Genomic DNA, 17,857 nt, shown 5'->3' with positions numbered 1-17,857 from the left:
GCCTGTGTCCTGAGGTGACTGTGCTGTGGCTAATGGGACCAAACTGACCCTGGGCTGGTAGATTAGTCTCATTCAAGTTCATGTTTCAGGTTAGGGCATCACTTAATTACATATATTGCTTACTTTAGAGTCAAACCCCACTTATAAAATGTGACCTCTGGCCTCTTATGACATGTTTTGCATTGAAATGTGTGCGTTCTCCTGGAGTCCTTCCTGTTGATATAGTCAGACATAAGCCTGCACTGCAAGTCTGTGTGCAGGCTGCCTTTGAAGTCACACTGGGTACACTCTCTACTCGCTTGTTTCAAATTAACTTATGAAACCTCTAGCAGCTATTATGTCATAATTTTGCTTTGTTTCTATGTCAATTACTTTTCTGTCTTTGTTTTTTTTCTTTTTTTGGTTTTCTGTTTTTTTGTTTTTTTGTTTTTTTTTTTTTTTTGGGCGGGGGAGGCAGACAACCCAAAAGTATGGAAAGTTTCACAGATTGGCATGTCATCCTTGCCTGGAGCCATGATAGTCTTCCACGTATAGTTCAGGTTTAGCACACATGCTGTGGAAACAAGCACTCTGTCCACTCTCTCATTGGATTTGCTCAAGAGGAAGGAGATGGCCCTTGCCTACTACCTCAGAAATTAGTTACTTTGAAAAACTGCCGTTTAATATTTGGGTCTGGATATAATCCCAAGAATTCTTCCCGGAAATACTAACTGCATACCCATTTCAATCTACAGTGGTTTATTCTTTATTGCATTTCTTCTGTGATAGCAGATTGGCAGGTTAACTTTACTTGCATTACCATTATTATTTTATCTTGCATAATAACGGCCTTGCAGAAGAAGTAACTGATTCTGAACAATGGTAATCCACAATTCCACAGTGAACTTTCTCCTGTGTTAGAAATTCTTGGGGGTACCCCTCTTGGCTTGGATTATTGGCTAGCTGTTTTCATGGTTGACATTTCTCTGCCATTCTGTGAAGGAAATACACAGACAAGGCACAGAAAAGTATAAACAACCATTAAAGAGTAGATTAGTGCTACCAAGTAATAGGAGAGGCCTCCCACACAGAATAGGGCCCAGCCCCCACATACCAGCTATACGGATTAACGGCACGCCAGGCCTTCATGGGGGGGGGAGGGAGGGGGCTGGTGTCACTGAAAGTTAGGAATTTGTAGAAGGTGTGAGATTAGCTGTGCCTGGGATGTTGGGCAGGATTCAGGCTGAGTCAGAACTCATGGACTGGAAGGCTTTTAGGGAAAGGAGATGAGAAGGCAGAGGGCCAGACGGAGGGCTGCTAAGTCCAGCACTGAGGTTTTTATCCTATAGCTAGAGGGGAATAGCGAGTGTGTTTGGAATATGGAAATACAGCAAAATACACTCGTTTTTCCCTCCCCAGATAGATCGAATATTCCTCTTCAATATTATGTGTGTACGGGCTCTTCCCAGCTCTGGCCTGGTCTGAGCCTTCCTCACACCTTGCCTGTCCAGTGGCAACAGGTTCCTAAGTGGGCTTCCAGCTTCCCACTCTTGCTGCTGTCTGCTTCCTCCCATCTTTGGAATCAGAGAGGTTTTTCCAGAACACTGTTTAACCACATGCTGCATGATTGAAAGCTTTTTTCTGGTGTCCATGAAGCCCAACCAAGTTGTTGGCCTGTGCCAAGTTGTCACTATTTGGGCCTTCCTCTTCCTGTTAATCTGCTGCCAGACCCTCGGATCTGCTGTGCTGCACACGGTGCCTGGATGCTGGCTCCTCTGTCAAGTCCTGTTCCTGGGAGGCCGTTCCCAACCCCTTCAAGTGAATTCAAGCCTCATGTCTTATCAGTATTTTTCTATATTTTAGATCTGATTATATTCTTCTTAAGATCCTCTTTTTGAGGGGTGCCTGGGTGGCTCTTTTTTAGGGGTGCCTGGGTGCTAAAGTAAGTGTCCGACTTTAGCTCAGGTCATGATCTCGCTGCTTGTGAGTTCAAGCCTGCATCAGGCTCTGTGCTGACAGCACAGCCTAGAGCCTGCTTCATATTCTGTCTCCATTTGTCTCTGCCCCTCCTCTGGTCTCTCTCTCTCAAATATAAACATTAAAAAAAATACTCTGTTTTATTTCCCCATTCTGCACAAAGTGCAAATACCTGCCAAGGGCATTTGTGTGAGCCCTGCGCAGTTAGGCCCTAACTGCCCTCCTTTCCGTGCCCTGCCGCTCGCCACTCAGGCTTCCATCTGATGAGACGGTTCTCCACTGTCTGAGCACTCTGTTANCCACGAACCGCGAGATCATGACCCAAGCGAAAGTCGGACGCTTAACCGACTAAGCCACCCAGGCGCCCCAAAACATACCCTTTTAAGATTCAACCAGATATCGTCTCATGTGAGGTGTTGATTCATTCTTCACTGTAACCAGCCCCATTACCCTTGTTCTTTTCTCACATAGTGATATGTGTGAAAATCAGTTTTATTATGTATTATAGTCTCTTATTATTTAAAGCATTTCTACTTCCTGTGCTGACCGTGAGAACCTTGTGAGGGTAGGGCACACCTCTTTCCTGCCTTTAGATCTTAGTGTGAAGCACAGTAGCTAGGAAAGGAACTGGGAAAGGTTTCTTAATAACTTCAGTTGCATGAGCTGAAGATGTAGTTTCAAGGAGGCTTAGAATTGAGAAGAGAGCACAGCAGTTCTGTGCTACTTCATAGGATTTGTCTCTGTGAATTCTCCCCACTGGTCCAGGAGGTATGTTTTCTATCACCTTATTTTGCTGATGAAGATCTTGAGACCCAGGCCACTAAGATCTGGCCTAAAGCCATGGGTTGTTGCTCGGAGAGGAGAAATATGAATATAGATCTATTTGATGTGGCAGTCCAAACTTTTAATCTTTCATTGCTTCCTTTTGGTATTTGGTGGATCTACATTTGTATCCTTGCGGGTGCTGAAGATGTTAATTCACTGTCAGGACCATGTGCTTCCAGTTATCATGTAACAGAAGCTCCGGATGTTCAAATTAGCCCTGCTTTATGGGTGAAGAACATGAGGCTGTACAAACAAATTATTTGTCCAGTTTGAGTGTTAGGAATAACCTTTCTTCAGAGTGCATTCTAAATTTTTAAGTTCATTGATGAAGGATCTAGAAGGGTGTTCTTTAGGTTTTATTTTTATCCAGTACAGTATTAAATCCATCTATATAATTTATGTATTATAATATTAAAAAATGTTGTATGCCCATTTATAAAGCACCTAGTGGCAGATCATTGTTATTATGTTTTATTTTTTATTGTGGTAAAGTACACATACATATATTTTACAGCCTTCAGCATTTTTAAGTCTACAATTGGGTGGCATTAACTACATCCAGACTGCTATGCTGCTGTCTCCACCGTCCATCCCNCAGTTCCCACCCCCCCTCCCCCAACCCCTGGCACCCACTGTTCTGCTTTGACTTTGTGACAGTGACGACTCTACATAGACGTAGAATCATATAGTATTTGTTTTTTTACAGCTGGTTTCCCACAGCATAATGTCCTCAATATCACTCTCTATCTTTTCTTTCCCTTTAAGGCTGAATAATAGTGGGTTGCCTAGAGTGTGCTGTGCACCACATTTGTATCCAGGAGTTGCTTCCATGTTTTTTTTTTTTTAATTTTTTNCCCCCCCCCCCCCCCCCCCCCCTTCCATGTTTTATTCTTGTGAGTAATGCTGCTCTGGACATGGGTGGACAGATCTCTTTGAGACCCTGCTTTCAGTTTATTGGGGCATATTCCCAGAGGTGGAGTTGTGGGGTCATAAGGCAATTCTTTTTTAATTTTTTTGAGGAACCTCCATACTATTCTCCACAGTGGCTGCACCAGTTTGCATTCCTGCCAACAGTGCACAAGGTTCTCTTTTTTAACATTCTCGCCAACACTTGTTATTTCCTGACTTTTTTATTTTAGCCCTTCTGACAAGTGCGAGGCGCTATCTGATTGTGGCTTTGATTTACATTTCCCTGATGGTCAGTGACTGACATTCGACATCTTTTCACACTTATTGGTCGTCGTTGTATCTTTGGAGACCTGTCTCTTCAACTTCTTTGCCCATTTGTGAATCAGGTTGTTAATTTCAAAGTTTTGTATCTATTCTGGATAGTGATTGCTCACCAGGTCCACGATCGGCAAATGTTTTCTCTCAGTCTGGGAGTTGCCTTTCTGCTCTGTAGACCGTGTCTCCTATTGTACAAAACTTTAGGATTTTTACGAAGTCCACTCTCTCTTTTCTTTTGTTGCCTGTGCCTTTGGTCACATCCAAGAACTTGCCAAATCCAGTGTTGTGAAGCTTTGTGCTGTGTTTTCTTCCAAGGGTTTTGCTGTTTTGGGCCTTACCTTTAGGTCTTTGATCCATTTTGAGTTAATTTCTGTATATGCTGTTAGGGAGGTGTCCAGCCTCATTCTTTGTGTGTGGAGATGCAGTTTCCCCAGCTGTGTGGTTAAAGACTGTGGGTTCCCCCTTGAGAGGTCTTGGCCCCCTTGTCAGAAACCCTTTCACTATATATGTGAGGGTCTCTTTCTGTATTCGTTAGTCTGTATGTCTGGTTATGCCAACGCTACGTGGTTTGGTTTCTAGCTTTGTGTAGTAAGTTTGAAATGAGTAATTGTGAGTCCTTCAGTTTCTTCTTTGCTATTTGGGGTCCACTGAGATTGCATGTGTTATTTTAAGATGGGTTTTCTATATTAAAAAAAACTTTCATGGGGATTTTGATAGGAAATGCACTGAATCTGTAAATTCCTTTGTGTAATAGGGGCATTTTAATGATATATGAATTCTTCCAGTCCACAAACATGGGATGTGCTTCCATTTACGTCTTTAATGTCTTTCAGCAGTGTTTGGCAGTCTTCATTGTGCAAGCTTTTCCCCTCCTTGGTTAAGTTAATTCCTACGTAGTTTGTACTTTTTGATGCTATTTTAAATGGAATTATTGTCATAACTTTCTTTTCAGGTCGTTCACTCATTGTGTATAGAAACACAGCTAAATTTTGTGTATCACCTTGTAACCTGCTACTTTCTGAAATCATTTGTTAGTTATAATAGCTTTTTTATGGCATCTTTAGAATTTTCTATGTGTAAGATGATAAAATCTACTGAGGTCATTTTACTTCTTATTTCCAATTTGGAGGCTTTTTATCCTTTTGTTATCTAAGTGCTTAGGCTGGGATGTCTGGTGCTATGTTTACCGGCAGTGGTAGAAGTGGACATCCTAGTCTTGCTCGGGACCTTACAGGAAAAGCTCTCAGTTTTCACATTTGAATATGATGTTTGCTCTGGGCTCATCATCTCTGGCCTTTGTTACGGTGAAGAGGTTTCTGTCTGTACTCAGTTGGTTGAGTGTTCTCATGATGAGAGGATGTTTAATTTTGTCAGACACATGTACTAAGATGCCTCCTTTCATTCTGTTAACGTGGTGTCATTTATGGTTAAGTGCACGTGTTCCATCGTCCTGCATTGATAAAGCACCCAGTGGTAGAGCATGATTATTAAAAATTTTTAGTGTAAGTAAACTAAATAACCATATTGCAGGACACTTGGAAAATAGGAAGCCGAACAGTCACCTATAATTTCTCTGTCCACATTCAAGTAAGAGACCCATTTTGATCTATTTCTTGTCATTTTTTCCTATGCTTGTGTTTTCCTGGACATTGATTAGCCTTGGACCATGGTGTTCCTTGGTCACCATAAATTATTATTGGTAGCAGGCGTGTGGTATTCCAGTGCAGGAAGTGGGGTGGTGGGACACTTCCGCGGCACACTGAGAGGGGGCGAGGGGCATGCAAGGTAAACATGCATTGTGACGTTGAGATGCTTTTAATGTATTTGCCTTCCAAACAACCACAAGGGGTTGACACTACTATGTTATTTTATTGATAGGCACTGTGAGATGCAGAGAGATTAAGTAACTAGTCCAGTGCCGTGCAGCTAGTTGATGGTAAGAGCACCTGCTTGGGCCAGGGTCTGTGTGACTTTACAGGCCCGGCTTCTCCCACTGCATTTGCTCTCACCTGCACACTTTACTTTTCGAAGTCTTCCAGTTGTACAGATATGTAGTAATGCAAATATGGGGTGTAAGCATGGAGGGATAAATGGCAATTAGTGCAGGAATCATGGTTTAGAACATATTTGGTGCCAAGCCCTGGGGTGAGCAGGCCATTCCAACCCTGTTGGTGTGTTTGATCCCCTGTGTGCTTTTGTCATCGAGCTGCTGTTTTTCTGTCCTCGGAGGACTTGGGTGTTTCCAGCATTTATACTGTGTTCAGCAGTCTCCTTAAATTGTCATCTTTCTGCCTGCTTTGAATGATTTCTTCACAGTGGTCACTCAGGTTGTCCCCAGCTTCCTTCTGCCACATACGGCCCTCAGCGCTCCAGTCCTTCACCCGCACAAACATGACGAGTCCATTAGTGTGTCTGTCTAGCAGCAGAGTCCCTCCTGGATTACAGGATGCGTTTGTACCTGCTCGGCTACAGTCTCGAGAGGACGCCCCGGTCCGCAGGGTACAGGGTTCCATGCCCACGTTTCTGCTGCTGCTTGCCACTGTCCACCTGCCCGCGTGCTGTCGCTGAAAGATTTTAATTTCTTTTTTTTTTTTTAAATTTATTTATTTCTGAGAGAGAGCGTGAGCATGGGAGGGTCAGAGAGAGAAAGACACAGAATCTGAAGCAGCCCCAGGCTCTGAGCTGTCAGCACAGAGCCCGACGGCGGGGCTCGAACCCACAAACTGTGAGATCATGACCTGAGCCGAAGTCGGATGCTTAACCGACTGAGCCACCCAGGCGCCCCGAAAGATTTTATTTTCTATTTCTGTATTCTTTCATGAAATTAGGCAGTGCTTGGTGTTCTTCAAGGTGTAGGCCTTTACTTGCTGTGGATGCCCCTGCTTATTTTCCCAGTGGGGTATTTGTCTTTTTCTGTTGATTGCAGAACCTCCTGTTCTTCTACACATTAATTCCTTTATACACATTATACTTCGTAAGTGTCTTTTCTTGTTCTGTTGTCTGTCTGTTAATTTTTCCTATACTGTTCTTTGTATAGTTCGCTTTGAACAGAGAATTTTGATTTTGAGGCTATCATATTCATTGTTTTCGGCCTAACGTTTTGTGCTTTTGTAATTTTATTAAAGGAATCCTTCTTAATAAGGCTGCAAGAATATTCTGGTGTATTTTCCTTCATTAACTTTATAGTTTTACCTTTCAAAGTTCTTTAATCCATTCATTGTTTTTTTTTTTTTTTTTTTTTTTTTCCCATGTGGTGATGGGAAAGGGTCCACTTTTGGTTTTTATTTTTCTCTTAGTGAGTCTGTCTCCCCTTTTGGAATTTAAACTTTAGAATGAGAGCTCCGGTACGTATTCAGGGTCTCGCGCTTTGCGTGTTAGCAGCGCTGTGGTTGGTTTGCCCTCTTCCTGCCACTTTGTGAGCATCGTAGTAGGTGAGGGTCTGTTTCTGTTTTGTGGATCGGCGAATGCCAAGAGCCAAAAAATAGGAAGTGGCACGTGGCATTGCCTCATTCACGTGGTTGCTGAATGTTGAGTGACTGTGGGCTCTTTGCCTGCAGCCTGTTTTCCTGTGCACAGAAAGCTTGAAATCTTCAGTGGACCTGTACTGATTGCTGTATTAGCTCTCCTGTTAACTAGCGGTGTTTCTGCGAGGAAGTCCCTTTCCTTCCTTCCTCTGCAAACTGATGCTCCTCTGTAACCCCAGAAGGTCGTCACATCCCCTGAAGTTCCTTGCCTCCAGCCGCAAGCAGCCCCGATCTGCTTTTCACTGCAGTGATTAGCTTTGCTTGTTCTAGAGTTTTATAGAAGTAGAATCACACAAGACATTCTTTTCTGTGATTGACTTGATTTCTTGTTCAGCATGTTTTGAGGTTCACTTGCTGTGTATATAGGGAATCCATTGCTTTTCACTGCTGGGCAGTGTTCCAGTATATGGATATACCACCGTTTCATAGTCTATTCACCTGCCGAGGGACATTTAGGATGTTTCCCTTTGGGGGCTATTATGATAAAAGGTACAATGTGCTCTCACGTGCAAGTATAGATGTTGTATGTTGGGATAAATGCCTAGGAAGGGAGTACCGGTACTGGGGTAGGCGTGAAGAGTGCTGTTGTAGTTGTGCTGGTACGTGTGAAGCAGACCAGCCAGGAGAAGAGGGGGGAGGGGGACAGCTTTTAATTTGTGTGTGTACATTGTATTCATATGTGTGTATCAAGTGTACACTGTGTACTTTATCAGGATGTCTCGTGTTCCACATTTATTTTGGGGACAGTTAGGAAAAGGTGTAAGCACAGTAAATAATAGAGTAAGGTTGGCTATTAGGTGGAGACAGGAGGAAAGGGGAAGGGAAGGTCAGGACGCAGTGTGGGGCCAGGAAGAAAGCTACTGCGGGAGAGTTGTCCACGACGCCCCACGGCTTGCGAACGGCGTGTTACCGATCTGGCCGTCAGTTTTCTAGTCGCTAAAACAAGGGGAAGCCTCAGCTTTTAACGATGTCAGTGATGGAGCCAGTTGCTGAGGTGAACACAGCCATTTCTATCAGAACTAACACCAGAAAGAGATTATTCTTAACGTTTTCATAAAGGTAACCATTTTATGTCCATTGCAAAGCTCATGTCGGTTGGCAGAGGCTCCCTGTGTTGCATAGTTACAGGCCGAGGCCTCAGGTGCAGTTCTAACGAAAAGGCCCTTGTTGCATACGAGAGTGAGCCGGAAGGGCGCCCGCTGCTGCTTGTGCCATTTCCAGCTGTGGAGGGGACCAGGCCTGGAGCTGGCAGCACGCTTCGTGTCGCGCGTGAATCCCGTGCTGCCCCCGAGCCGGTCGTGAGTCGTGCAGCCCACACAGACACGGTTACTCACTGCTGAGCGACGTTGTCAAAAGTTGGTCAATTTGGGGACCTGCTGATTTAATAATAGAAAAAGAAGGAGTATGCTGTAAGATGTATAATTCGTCATTATTGAAATTGAGACATTTGAATGTAAATTCTTTTTTCCTTTTTATATAATGGAACTGGTGTCAACAAGAAAGTAAGTAGTGTGTGTGTCACAGGAAAAATGTGTTTTTTTCCTCCAAATCAAAACTTTGCCTCATATTTTTAAAGTTTCCGTCCAACTGTAAAATAACCACAGATTTTACTTTACTCATTTTAATTAGAGTCCTGGCATAAATAATGAAGTAATAATTTACAGTGTGCTATTTGGGGTAATTAAAATGGAGCAATTCTTTTTTTTTTTTTAATTTTTTTTTATTTTTAGTGTTTGTTTATTTTTGAGAGACCTAGCATGAGCGGGGGAGGGTCAGAGAGAGAGAGAGAGAGAGAGAGAGAGAGAGAGAGAGACAGAATCTGAAGCAGCTCCAGGCTCTGAGCTGTCAGCACAGAGGACGGCACCAAGCTCGAACCCACAAACCGTGAAATCATGACCTGAGTCAGAATCAGGAGTTGGCACTTAACCAGCTGATCCACCCGGGCGCTCCTAAATTAGTTTTAACTAGTTCAGAAATGAAGGAAATTAAGATTCAGAGGTTTTGGTTAAACAGGAATTCTGAAAGGATGTAGAAAGTGTAGCACATTTCAGCTCTCCTCTGTTGGCTTCTCCCCAGAGTCACTCTGGAACTCCATGATGAGTAAACGGTTGTCTAGTATTGAGCAGGAGGGGCGGACATGGGGAAGGACTTCCAGATTCTGGTCCTGGACCTGCAAAGCTAACAGAGGCCCGCGTCCTGTGCGTTTGCCGGCTCCTGTGCGGCAGGGTGCGCGTGAAGCAGACACGCGGCTCGGGGTGACCCGCCTTCCTCTGGTCAGGTGCTGACCACTCTAGATGCTACACAGACATGGGTGTGTGGTGCTTGTGTTGTGTCCTGGAGCAGTCCCACACCTCTTGTGTCGTCAGATGTTTTGGCTCTTCTCTCTTGTTCCAGAGATCAGGAGATTAGACCAGTGTTCATTTAAATTTGTATTTTAAGATCCTGGTGTTCTTGGTGGAGTCTTTTCAGCCCCACTGAAAAGGCAAGAGCACATGCCTCAGGGCAGTTCTGGCAGGTGCTAGGTAGTAAAATTAGGGGCAGGACCAGCTATGTCCAGATTTGTCCAGATTGCTCAAAACAGGTTTGTCATATTTTGATCCAGATGAAGGATTCTAGACCCTGTGGTAGCTGTTTGTAAGGGACAGGATATGTGTTCATTATGTCTTTTCATTGATAGAAGACCTGTCATATTGGGTCATTTTTATACTGCTTTTATCAATGTGCCATTTCCCATTATGTGCATTTCCAGCGACATGATACAAGTGGCTGATTGTTGAGATGATTATTAGAAAGATTAAAGGTAGATAATCACTTTTAGAAAATTATCACTTGTGAGATTTCTTTTGTAAAAATGTTCTATCAGCAGTGGCTCTTTACCACTAACTGTATATAAATATTTTTGTCTTGGAACTTGCAGAATTACCTTGGGGGAGATCACCCACCTTAGGGTTTTGAGCCTGTTGCTTGGATGCACTTGGGGGCTGAGCAGCATTTGAGAAGTAGTACCCCACCAGAGACTTTGGGGACAGACTGCAGGAAAGGGAATGAGTAAGACGGGGAGAATTAAAACTTACTGAGAAACTCCAGAGAAATAAAATATAACATTTAAGTATTAGGCATTTATGTACTATTTCATGATTTATGCTAAGTGAAGCCAAAATAGGAAACTAGTTGGCCACTGTCTGTGCATCTCAAACCCAGTTTGCTAGTTTTGCTGATAAGTCCCTGTGATGGGTCAGCAGCATGTAAGAAACTGAGAGGCCTGGCGGGACCTTAACCTGAATCATTAACACAAACATTTTCATGTGGAGCAAACCTGCCTGAAGACCTGAGAAAAAGAATGATGTACTGGAGCCCTTTGTTGTACTTAAGGTCCTGCACACAGCAGTCAGTTCTGGACTCTGCTCGTAACTAACACAGGCCAGTCTTAGCCTCATCCGTGTCCTTGCAATGGCTTATTACTTAATCAACGTCTGCAGCTCTCGGACTCCTTCCTCAGTGAGAATCACTGTTGTTTTAACAGAACAAAGTAAGGAGTTGTTCACGTCTAGGCCTTTATGAGCTGTGTTTATTGACTCTTGCCAACTCACTGGTGATTTCTGTCACAGTAAACACTAACTGAAGGTATTGCATTGCTCGCTAAGCTTTGGACGTGCTGTGTAGACCGCACACACAAAAGGAGCCCTCCAGCACAGTGTTGATAGGTACGTATTTAACCTTTGTTCTACTTGGTATGTCGTTTTGCTATTTCATTGTTTCCTGTTTTGAGTTTTCTTACTCATAGATTTTGCCGTCTTAATTTTATGTGTTTAAAGCTCTCTTTTCCTTTGTTTCTTCTATTGTTTTAGTTTCATACTTGGCCCCCTAATAAAATATAAACACTTTATTCCAGTTCATTCTTATTTTTACATTATACTTAAATATTTGATTTATTCAGAATTTATGGTACAGATGTAGATTATTTTTATCCAGATTGCCATTTAGTTATTTTACTATCACTTGCTAAATATTGTTAAAATTTCCCTTCTTTTGTAATGCTTGCCTTTCATAATAAGATTTTTGTGTACTTGGACCTGTTTCTAGGTATTCTAATCTTTTGTTTGAATGCTTTTGTCCAGTTTTTGCTTTGTTTTTAAATGGTTGGTACTGTCAGCAGTAATAAAATCTAATGCCAACCTCATTATTGTCACTTTCTTAATAGAGTATTTGATAATTTCTGTGGGGCATAATGAGTCGTTACTCATTTTTCCTCTTAATACATTTTGATGATATCCTTTCTTTCATGTGTGGATGGTTTTTAAGCTCATGAAGTCCTATATTGAGACATCCTGAATTTGGTCCCTCAGACAGAAAAAAAGGACTGCATAAAGTCTGTAGTTTAAAGTGTCAGTGTACTACGTTGTACATTGTTAATTATGACATTAAGAAATGTTTCCCTGTCGGGGCGCCTGGGGGGCTCAGTTGGTTAAGTGTCTGACTCTTGATTGCAGCTCAGGTCATGATCTTATGGTTCAGGAGTTTGAGCCCCGCATCAGGCTCAGTGGTGACAGTGTGGAGCCTGCTTAGGGTTCTCTCTTTCTCTCTCTCTCTCTCTCTCTTTCTCTCAAGATAAATAAACTTAGTTTAGTTTTTCTTTAAAAAATGTAATAAATTTAGTTTTTATTTTTTTAAAATTAAAAAAATTTTTAATGTTTATTTTGTTTCTGTGAGAGATAGAACATGAGTAGGGGAGGGGCAGAGAGAGAGGGAGACACAGAATCCGAAGCAGCTCCAGACTCTGAGCTGTCAGCACAGAGCCCGACCTGGGGCTCGAACCCACAACCTGTGAGATCATGACCTGAGCCAAAGTCGGATGCTCAACCGACTGAGCCATCCAGGCGCCCCAGTTTAGTTTTTCTTAAAAAAAAAAGTTTACCTAACAACTACACTTAGTTGTGTATATTTGCAATATATGCAAATATTACATCGCTATTTTGTGTACCTGAAACTGTTAAATGTGAATATTATTTTAATTTAAAAAATTTTTTAAAGGAAAAAGTAATAACTTTTGATAATTGTACTTTTTTACTTAAGATGTTAACGTTAGGTACATCTGGGTGAAGCATATGTGGGGACTGTACTATTTTTTGCAACTCTTCTGCGAATCTAAAATAAAAGATTTAAAAGGTGACGTTGAAATTCTGTTACTCATTTTTATATCCAAGAAGCATTTATCAAGTGGCAATTTTATGCAAAGCAGTATCTAAAATAATTTTTCATCTCCTGACTTTCTGGCTGCATCTGCAGATAGTTCAGCAAATGGGTACTGTGACTCTAAGGCCTTCACAGGAAGTAAAAGTACCTATTTGAAAAAGATTCCAGTGCTAATGTAACAGCTTACTTGTTCTTAGCCTTTAGATGATGCTTTTAGATGCATGCTAATCACTTATTCTTTATTCTAAATTGCCTAAACCCAGACTTCCCATTGAGAAAACAAAAGCCCTTCCCTCAGAGCTGTTCTGTTCCCAGGCCGTGCTGGGAGGAAGCACTCTCCTGCATGGATGTGGTTCTTGTGTTCTTGGGGTTCTAGTGCTTCACCCCTGCCTTCCCCTGGTCATCTTGTCCCCGTGGAGGGGGCTTCCTGAGTCTACCCCATGTCCTTCCTCCTGTGCCCTGTGTGTACCCTGATTCCCCCCTGGACTGGAACAGGCGTCTTCAGCTGACTTGACGTCTCTTTCAGCCCAACACGCTGTCGTCACTAAAGAGAAGAAAACCCTTCCTGTGTCTTACTGCATGTTTTATAGCTGGGTGCGTGTGAGTATGTGGTGACACTCAGTGGATTAAAAACCATCAAGGAACAATAAGGCGTGATGCCATTCTTGTTAAAACAAAACAGCAGACTGGGACTGGAAAAGAATTTTCTTGATAGGACGTAGCTGCCAGTATCCTTAGCAAGCAATCATATTTGTATCAGTTACCCTCAGCAAGTGTCATGTTTAATGGTGAACGATTATAATCCTTGCAAACTCTAAGAGCAGAATACCCACTGTTACAGCCCAGTAGTGTTGTGCTAGGAGTCCTGGTCAGCACAGTTAAAAAAAAAAAAAGGGGCAAGTTTAAAAGACTTAAACAGAAATACTTTTATGAGACTTTAGCAAGGTTTCTCAGTATATACTAGCAACCATCAGCCAGAAAATAGTATATAAAATAAAACCCCTTTTTCAAAAGAAACAAAAAAATGGCAATACCGAGGGAAAAAATCACAAAAAGCATGTAAGAATTTTAGGGAGAAAAATGATAAAACTTTGTTAAAGACATAGAAGATACAAATGAACAGATATACCAAGTCTGTCAGTTGAAAGACTTAGTATTGTATTTATTCTCAAATTAATGAAAATTTCAACATTTTTCATGGATCGTGGCAAACCGACTTTAAAATCATTATGGATGAATAAATGTCCAAGAGGAGCCAAGATGAGTTTGAACAGAAAGGAGGGGACNCTGGGGAGGTGGAAACTCTCAAAACCTGACTTTTAAAAGTAACAGCAGTCTTCAGCTAATAGGTGGACAAACAAATTCGGAAGAGGGGACTGTAGAAAAATGTCTTCATCCTACCTGTTTCTGAGCCACTTAGTTCTACTTGGAAGGACCCTTTCTCGACCATTCCTGGATCTACCTCGCTCTTATGCATGTACAGAGATGATTATATAATTGTTTGAGAAACTGGACCATTTTATACCACGATTTTATCCACTAACTGCTTTTCTTTTTTTTGTTTTTTTAAATTGAAGTATAATTCACAAATAACATTACTTTCAGGTACTCACTATAATGATCCAGCATTTGTTGACCTGTGAGGGCTCTGCTTCTACACGAGTTTTGTGGGTTTTTTTCCCATATGGTATAGTACTGTAAATGTATTTTCTTTTTCTTCTGATTTTCTTAGAAACATTTTCCTTTTTATAGCTTATTTGATTATAAGAATGTAGTATGTAGTCCATATAACATGTAGAATGTGTGTTAATTGACTGTTATTAGGTTTCTGGTCAGCAGTGAGCTGATTTAATTAGTAGTTAAATTTGGGGGAGCCACAAGTTCTATGTGGATTTTCAACGGTGCAGGGGTCGACGCCCTTAACCTTGGTGTTGTTCAAGGGCTGTATATACTCTGAAATAGTCGCCACATAGGTCTAGTTAACATTTATCACCTTGGATAATTAGAAAAAAATGTTTTTCTCGTGATGAGGATTTTTAAGATCTACTCTTTTAGTAACTTCTGGATATGCAGCACAGTGTCGTTAACTGCAGTCACCATGCTGTGCCTGTTNGGAGAGAGAGAGACAGCGTGAGCAGGGGAGGGTCAGAGAGAGAGGGAGTCACAGACTGAAACAGGCTCCAGGCTCTGAGCTGGCAGTCAGCACAGAGCCCGATGCGGGGCTCGAACCCACGAACCGCGAGATCATGACCCAAGCGAAAGTCGGACGCTTAACCGACTAAGCCACCCAGGCGCCCCGAGTTTATACCTTTTGACTCATTTCACCCTCATCCCTATACCCCACCTCTGGCAACCACCAGTCTGTTCTCCGTATCTTTTAGCTTGGGGTGTGAGTGTGAGTGTGAGTGTGTGTGTGTGTGTGTGTGTGTGTGTGGTTTTGATTTGCGTTCCCCTGATGATTAGTGGTATTCAGCATCTTTTGTGTACCTGTTGGCCATCTTTATATCTTGTTTGGAAAAGTTGTCTGTTCAGATATTTGCCATTTTTTAATTGGATTGTTTCTTTGTTCTTGAGATGTATATTCTTTATAGATGTTGGAGATTAACTCCTTGCCCAGATTTTTAAAATATAATATATCTTAGAACTTACATTATCCTAATAATAATACCACTTCATTTTTTTTAAATGATTATGTAATAAATTTTGGTATAGCTGTAATACAATTTAGCCAGTCCCCTAAGAGTTTTTTTACGTATTTTTTATTTTTTCATTTANCATGTAGTATTCCATCATATAGATGAACCATATCTTCTTGATCCATTCGTCCGTTGATGGACACTTAGGCTCTTTCCATGTTTCGGCTGTTGTTGAGAGTGCTGTTGTGAACATTGGGGTCCGTGTGCCCTATGCATCAGCACTCCTGTGTCCCTTGGGTAAATTCCTAGCAGTGGTATTGCTGGGTCCTAGGGGAGTTCTATTGTTCTATTGTTTCCTGAGGAACCTCCACACTGTTTTCCAGAGGGGCTGCACCAGTTTACATTCCCACCAACAGTGTAGGAGGGTGCCCGTTTCTCCATATCCTCGCCAGTATCTAGAGTTCTCTGATTTGCTCATTTTAGCCACTCTGTAGCTAGTCCCCTAAGATTTATGTTTAGATTCTTTCTAATCTTGTTGCCAACAGTGCTAACATGAATTTCCTGTCTTGTGTGTATATTATTTCCCACATGTCTAAGTGTATCTGTAGGAAGATTTCCAGAAGTGGAACTGCTGGCTCCGAGGTGTATACATTTCCACACTTGGTAGACATTTGCCCCAGAGTGTAGCACTCTTTTACATATCACCTGTGCCGTACTTCCATCGAGTCCTGTCTGTTCACACAGTGTGCCAGACTCGTAACAGTCACAAAATGTTGTTTTGTGGTCTTTCTTGTTAATTGGGATTTTTAAAAATATGTTAAGAATATGTAGAATTTAAGCTGGGTCTTTCAGTCTACATGTTACAAATATATTTCCCAGGTTAGCATTTGTGATTTTGACTTTGGTTATCATGTTTTTTTGCTGTGTAGAAATTGTTGATTTTATGTAAATTTTTCAATCTTTTCTTAAATCACTCTGGTTTTTGTTTCAGATTAGGCAAGTTTTATTCACACCATGATTGCTCTCCCGTGGTTTTTTTTCTTTCTTCTGATAATTTTGTGGTTTTCTTTTCCGTATTTAAATCTGACCTATTCAGCATTTATGTGCACAGATTAAGGTAGGGCCCCATCTTTATTCTTTTTCAAGGTGGCAGAGCCCCTTGTCCCAGTGTCCGGTGTTCAGTGATCCGTGTTTCCCACAATAATTTGAAATGGCACTCTTATTATAATCAAAATGTGTATTTGGGTGTCTTCTGGACTTTTTTATGCTTGTTCTGTTGGCTTGATGTTCATGCAGAAGTTTAATTACTTTGGCTCTATAGTGTTTTAATATCTGATATTTACCTGAAAGAATTTTCCTGGGAAGTTCTTTTTTATCTCTACAGAACTTTAGAATTAACTTGCCTACTTTGTGGTAGCATTTAATTAAATTATCTTAGAGGCAATTTGGATTTTGTTGTCTTCCATTCAGATATCAGGCATGCGTTCATCCACTCTTGTGTTTGTTGCATTTCAGCATTTTCTTCATACAGATCTTGTCATTTCTTCTGTTTATCACTCTGTATTATCTTTCTTTGCTATTGTAAACCATTGGAGTCTTCTTTTAAATTTCTTAACTGTTTTTTGGTTTTGATTTTAGTATATTAGCTTGTACCCAAATGAATAATTGATTGCATTCTTTGGTTATTTAAAATTGTCAGCTGATTTCCTTGGGTTTTCTAGATATATAATTTGCAAATACTCGTTTTAAATATTTACCAGCTTTTACACTTTATTTCCTTATTTTAGCTGTGTTGGTTATTACCTTTGGCATAGGGTTAAAAACATCTTTGAATATTCCTGACCAGGTTAAGGAAGTGTTTACTCATTCTCTTTTGTTTGGTGCTGGATGTTGAATTTTACTAAATTCCCCTTTAACATATTTAGATATCTTCATGATTTCTCACTTTTGATCTATTAATAGGATGAATCATATTTCTAAATTTCTTCAAAATAAGTCTTTAGAAATCCTAAAATTAAACCCTTGGTTATAGTATATTCTTTTCATGTTTGGATATATTAATATGTTAGTATTTATTTTATATTAATAATATTAGACTGTACCCAAATAATTTAGGATTTAGGTGTTCCTGTGGGACACTAGTTTTATTTTTCTGTGGCATTTTTGTAGGGGTTTATTACTATTAGTNGGGCCCGACATGGGGCTCGAACCCACGAACCGCAAGATCATGACCTAAGCGAAAGTCGGACGCTTAACTGACTAAGTCACCAAGGCGCCCCTTTGCTTTCCCTCTTTAAGTACTTTTTGAAAAGTTTAAATCATATTGGAGTTATCTGGCCATTAAAAGATTGATAGATTTCCTTGTGAATATGTCCCTACCTGGTGTTTTTCTGAGAAAGCTCTTCACCAACTTACTCCATTAATTTCTTTTGAAATTGTCCATTTCAAGTATTCTGTTTTTTTCTGTGGTCAAGTTTTGATCATTGATATTTTCCT

General features: G+C 41.1%; 1 protein-coding gene and 1 non-coding gene across 10 annotated transcripts in view; one reads left to right on the top strand and one right to left on the bottom strand.

Annotated features, from left to right (window-relative positions):
• Positions 1-17,857, top strand: part of ZMYND11 (zinc finger MYND-type containing 11) — a 133,948-nt gene that overhangs the window by 62,962 nt on the left and 53,129 nt on the right. The window lies entirely within an intron of this gene.
• Positions 465-569, bottom strand: LOC144227042 (U6 spliceosomal RNA). The gene has a single exon (XR_013333835.1). It is a non-coding gene; the product is annotated as a U6 spliceosomal RNA (small nuclear RNA).

Source organism: Crocuta crocuta, unplaced genomic scaffold (assembly GCF_008692635.1).
Source record: "Crocuta crocuta isolate KB4526 unplaced genomic scaffold, BGI_CrCroc_1.0 scaffold32, whole genome shotgun sequence".
In the NCBI taxonomy this organism is placed as follows: Eukaryota; Metazoa; Chordata; class Mammalia; order Carnivora; family Hyaenidae; genus Crocuta; species Crocuta crocuta.
The sequence above is the reverse complement of the archived record's forward strand: the minus strand, read 5'-3'. Positions and strand labels throughout refer to the sequence as shown.